The following is a 6,000-nucleotide window of genomic DNA, read 5'->3' on the forward strand; positions in this document are numbered from 1 at the left end:
ACGGAGTGTCTTTTCGGCCGGAGTCTGCTTCTGATGCTAGGAAATAATTCTTTTGTTGTTGATCCGTTTTTGATGTTTTCCATTCTTCTTCCCATATGTCTAGGTTTTCTATTCTGTGTTTTTATAACAGATTTTGAGTACTTTTGGTAACTTGTTTCTAGCCGTTCGTTTCTAGCTTTTGTTTCTAATCCGCTCTCTCGTTTCCTGCTACCCCAGTATGTACGTTTGCCAGCAAAACTTGATTTCCCATCCCTCTAGAGCAGGGGTGGCCAACCTTTTATAGGTCATGCGTCAATTTTTTTCATTTTTTAGTTAAGATGCGCCATACAAACTTATGCCACTTTTCAGGCCTTTTAAAATATGGCAATTTGGATATATTTAACAGTTATGCATAAAATGAGTTATTATATATATGGTAATATAGACACTTTTAGCAGTTTTAAATAAAAGGATTTCATATAAAGGCAAGATAAACATTAATTATTTTATTGACTTTTGAAATTGCTTTGCTTTTGCTAAGCTTATAATGTTTGGAGTTAAATCAGTTACAGAAAGCATCAAACAGTTTTTCAAATTTGAATCAGTCAGTCGCGACTGCAGTTTGTTCTTAATCATTTTCATTCATGAAAATGCTTGGTCGCATCTGTATGTAGTTCCAAAACGACAGATATAACTCTGAGCAAATTTTCTCAGTTCTGGAAAATATTCACAGGGCAACGATCGCTAGAAATTAATTACATCAGAAGCATCTGGGAGTGATGGAAGTTCATTATATTTCATTTTCAATAATGCATTGGTTTTGAGATCAATAAATTCCATTTGTATGTTACTAGGCATCGTCAAGATTTTTTTTCAGTAAGCGAAAAGGGATTTATAAATGCAAGTATGCAGTGTTTTTCGGCAAAATTGCTAAAACGACTGTTAAAGGACTCTTGCAATAATCTGAGTTTCTCAGTATATTCTGTAAAGTTGCCATTATCTTCAACAGATTCACTATGTTCTTCTAAATGTGGAAATTGACTTAAACCCCCGTTTTCTAACTGGGGGATGAACAGTTTTAATTTCATTCTGAATGCACTGATGCCATTTACTAATCTAGGAAACAATTTGTTCTTGCTCTGAAGTTTCAAATTTAGATCATTGAGGTGAATGGTAACATCAACTAAAAATGCTAAATCAAATAGCCATTTCCCATCACACAACAGGGTTTTTCCTCATGCAGCCCATCCTTCTCTTCCAGAAAATTACGAACACTTTCTTTCAGCTTCCAAAATCTACTGAGAACTTGTCCTTTAGAAAGCCAGCGCACCTCACAATGAAGGATGAGATCACCATATTCCATATCCAGCAGTTCACAATATTCTCTGAATTCTCTTCTGTTTAACCCTCTTACTCTAATTTTATTCACACACTTCACAACTGGTATCATACCATGCTTCAAATTTAGAGTTTTTCCACACAGAGATTCTTCATGTATAATACAGTGATACTTTAGTAGAGAACGACCTAAAAATCTTTCAAGTAAAGTTACAGTCCCAGAAACTCTACCTACCTTTGACGGTGCTCCATCAGTGCAAACACTGATGAGCTTACTAGAATGCAGTTGTTGATTTTCTAGACATGAATTTACTTTGTCAAATATGTCTGACCCTCTGGATTTTCCATGAAGTGACTTAAGACCGATAGGTTCTTCAAAGATGTTAAAATTACCATCAATTCCTCTTATAAAAATGCTTAATTGGGCTACATCACATATGTCAACGGATTCGCCCAAGGCTAAAGAAAAGAAAGAACAAGCATGAACATGGTCTTTCAATTGCTCAGTAGCATCATGGGGGAAAAGTTCTTCGATGCGTCTTGTAATTGTTTGTTTGGACAGAGCAATTTGGTTTACTTTTCTTTCAGCATTCTTATCACCAAGACATTTTGCAAATTTTTCGAGACAGGGCTTAACAACTTCTTCTCCATCAGAGAAAGGCTTGTGTTTTTTAGGCCAACACAAAGGCAATTTCATAAGACGTCTCCAGCATTGCCACACTTTCACAACTTCGTTTCACAAATATATTTTGTCTCTTCAGTTTTTCTTCTAATTCAGCTTGATGTTTTCTATGCTGTCTGTTAAGATCATGTCATCTATTATCTGAGAGAGTGCTTTCACAAACGATGCACAGCGATTTTCCTGAAGGACCCGCAATAAATAAGAACTCATTTTCCCACAGTTCATTAAACTGGCGCTTGCTATCACCTTCTGCTCATTTTATTTTGCAAAGTAATGGGTAACTGACTGTAAAAAAAAATTATTTCAAAAAGTAAAGCTTATTATTAAATAATTTATTTAAATTATTTTATCGTTTTAAACATCATGAATATTAAAAACAGTTCTACAAGTTTAAGATAAGATTCCTGTTTTCATGAAGGCCTAATACAGTTCTATAAGTTTAAATATCATATATATATTTTTTTCATGGAGAGTTTCGTCTCTCTTTCGTAATATATTATGTCCAATGAAATACGAAATCGCTTCCTGCCATAAAAAAGTCGATCAGCTGGCAATCCCACACACAACCCATCGTCCTCATTACGAAAGCTTTGCTGGTGATCAATTAAATTTTAGGAATAAACCTACTATACGTAAATAAAAAGGAAAGATATTGTATTAAAAAAACATAAAAACACATACATAAAAATACAAAGAATAATTGCAGATTTCAGTAATCAGCAAATTAGGGGAACGGGCAAGAACTTGACATACGCGTTCAAATTGAAAAAATTTATTTTTAAATTTACAGAACTATATTAAGCCTTCATGAAAACAGAAATCTTATCTTAAATTTAAAGAACTGTTAATAAAAACATATAAGTTCGAAAACACAGTTGTTAACTCACATTGAATCATAAGTTGAATGAACGTTATGACACGAGAGTCAGCTGTAAACTGATTGAGTAACTGGTGACGCATGTCAGCATTTGCCGGTGCCTGTTGCTTCAAGATCAAACAAGTATAATAAGTGCGCACTCGAGAATTCAGTGGTAGGTTAATTGTATTTATATATATATATGTTAAGAAAAGGCAAGTGGCCTCTTGCCTTTAATACAAAACATCATGCATCTCCTTCTTGGATATGTGTTTTGGCATTAAGGGTAAATATAAAGATTAGTGATCAGAGCTCATGCCACCTTTACCACGAGTTGCCTTGGTCTTGCACTACCTGTAGGATCAGCTAGACTTGCATCACTTGCAGGCGCAAACTTGACTTAATAATTTGTCTGTTTGCTTACTTCGGAAATGGAGTAAAACCAGGTTTAAAAATTGCTTGGTATTCTTAACATTTATTATACCCAAGGTAAAATACTTTCTACATATATATATATATATATATATATATATATATATATATATATATATATATATATATATATATATATATATATATATATATATATATATATATATATATATATATATATATATCGTATACAATCTTTTTTTAAATTGTTCTTTGGGGTTCAGTGCGCCACTTCCAATCATGCAATGCGCCACTTTTGGCGCATGCGCCACAGGTTGGCCACTAGAGTAAGATTCCGAACACACACACACACACACACACACTGCGTTAATAGAACAGACAAGAAAGCTGCTGTGTGTGTGTGTGTGTGTGTGTGTGTTGGACGAAACTGAACCAAACTTGGTGTTAGTACATCTTGTAAGGGAAAATCCTCAGTATTTGGCGCAGGATATTCCACCCAGTTGAATATGGCATATCCAGTTGCTTTGATATTGCCCAACCCCTGGTGACTCTTGTACGTTATTCATTCTGTTTCTTGACGGCAGATGCAACTCACTGCTAAGGATCCGCTATTTTCAAATCATAAAATCATTTTTCTGAGATTTATTATTGTCATTAGACCTTTTCTCCTATTCTTCAAACACTGGAATTTTCGAAGCGCTGCATTAGTGTTACCAGCTCGTTGATGGTAAAGCTTGACTAGTAACGCACGTTCCAGTGGTGTGAGATCCATGGCACTCCAGTCTTATCATGACGCGAATCCCTTTCGGTCTTCCTTATATCCACAAGCTCGTCAGTAGAAACAGTGAGATTATGCAAATATCACGCACTTATAACGTCAAATATCCCCTGGTGACAGCATTTTGAACTATTTTTTAATTTCTGTATATCAATACCCAATGTTCCAAAGCGTACTTACACCAAGTTTGGTTGAATTTCGTTCGATACATTTTTCGCTACAGGGCTCTGAACACCAACTCTTTAATAATGGCCACTCTATATTTATATTGCGGTCTTCTTCTTTCGCTACGCGTCATCCTCGCTTCCTTTGCAGGGTTCGCGTGTTACTTAGATGCGACTTCTTGTTAATACCACCTTCCAGCCGACCTGTCGCCGGGTGGGGAGGGGGATATATATTTTTTTGACTGTAGCAGCGTATGTTCACGGGGCGAAAAACGCCAGACAAACTGGCGGAAAACCCTACTGGCGGCGCCCAAGACCGGCTAACTTGGCTATGCCTGAGAAAAATCCTCAAGTTCCTCACGTCTTCGACGGGAATCGAGCCTGGGACACTCCTTCCCCCAGGCATATGGTTGCGAAGCTCAAAGCCACTAGGCTAACCGCGCGGACCTGTATTTATATTCTTGTGCATCATATAAATTTCAGATATCGAAAAATGCCGTCTTTTGTCAGCACTTGGAACAGTAACACTCCTGATGAGAAACGACTTTATAAAATACGGTTATTTGAAATTGGGATCGTATTGGCCAAGTAAGAAAAAAAATTTTTTTTTTAAATCCAAACGTTTTAAACAGTCAAGTTAAATAGAATTAACTCTGTAATCACTAACTAATTGGCCAATTGTACTAAACTGAAATTATCATTAATTATTGATAATATATACTACCGTTGTTCCCAAATAACAAATTGCAGTATGTAATATTCAATTCCAGGCATTTATGCAATGTAAATATCAGACTCGTTAAATTGCGTAAATAACTGGAAACGCGACCTATCACACAAACCCTTAAAGTTTGCGCATTCTGAAAGTGCTGGGCTTAAACTTCTCTACCTGACATGGTAATGCATTAGGTCCTTTCTGAAATTCTGAAATAAAATAAAATACAAAAGCTGCATTTCTTTCACAGTAATACTTTTTAAACTGCTCTTCATTTTGTAATTTATTATTTTGTGTCTATATTTCTACATGATTTCAAGTAGCAAAAAGTCTAATCATCGGGTTGAACATTAATAATTTCACTATATGCATATATTCAGAGAAAGATATTTAAAAGAACTAAGAAACAGAGCTAGAAATTAAGTCTCTTCTCTACATAAAAACTGTTTGAAATTTATAAAATAAACTTGATAAATTGCATTTTACTTCCCAAAGGAAATAGACAAAGCCTTTTTCCTAACTGAATTTAAGGAAGATGAGGCAGCAAACTTCATCATAAGCCATTCAGACATAGCTGACATAAGGATATCAATGATGTTTAATAAAAACCGGGAGGATGGGGGTATGGAAGACAGCTGCCTCATCTGGTAGTCACTAGCACTAAATAGTATTGTTCTGAAATAGTGTGAGAATTAAGGCGATTTTCTTCATATCTGTATTAAAACCTAACATTTATGAGATGAAAAGACCTCATTTGACTGTGCGAGAGATCTCTAACTCCAGGATGCTTAGAAATGCTTAGAAAAATGTCCTCTGGTCGGCGACTAAAAATGAACTTACAATAGTCTTTCTTCGGGCAGCTTAGCACTATAGATGCAGATGCCATTTCCACAGAGATACACAGACGTCTAATTTAAAAATATTATGCATTTAAAAGGAATGGTAATCACAATTGGTTTTGATATATTGAATATGAAGAACATAAAAATTTATATTCATAAATATTACTTAAAGAGAGTGTGACTATAAAACTAATTTGCATAGTGTAATTCTACTTTTGTTATTTACTTATCTATTCCTTTATTCATTCATTAC

The 6,000-nt window shown here is 35.0% G+C and overlaps 1 protein-coding gene across 2 annotated transcripts in view; it reads right to left on the reverse strand.

Moving 5' to 3' along the window:
* The window catches only part of LOC150109784 (uncharacterized), a 49,919-nt gene that overhangs the window by 37,130 nt on the left and 6,789 nt on the right, over nucleotides 1–6,000 (reverse strand). The window lies entirely within an intron of this gene.

The sequence above is a fragment of the Typopeltis vanoorti genome, chromosome 1, assembly GCF_054136105.1.
Source record: "Typopeltis vanoorti isolate ZY-2024b chromosome 1, IOZ_Tvanoo_1.0, whole genome shotgun sequence".
Taxonomy (NCBI): domain Eukaryota; kingdom Metazoa; phylum Arthropoda; class Arachnida; order Uropygi; family Thelyphonidae; genus Typopeltis; species Typopeltis vanoorti.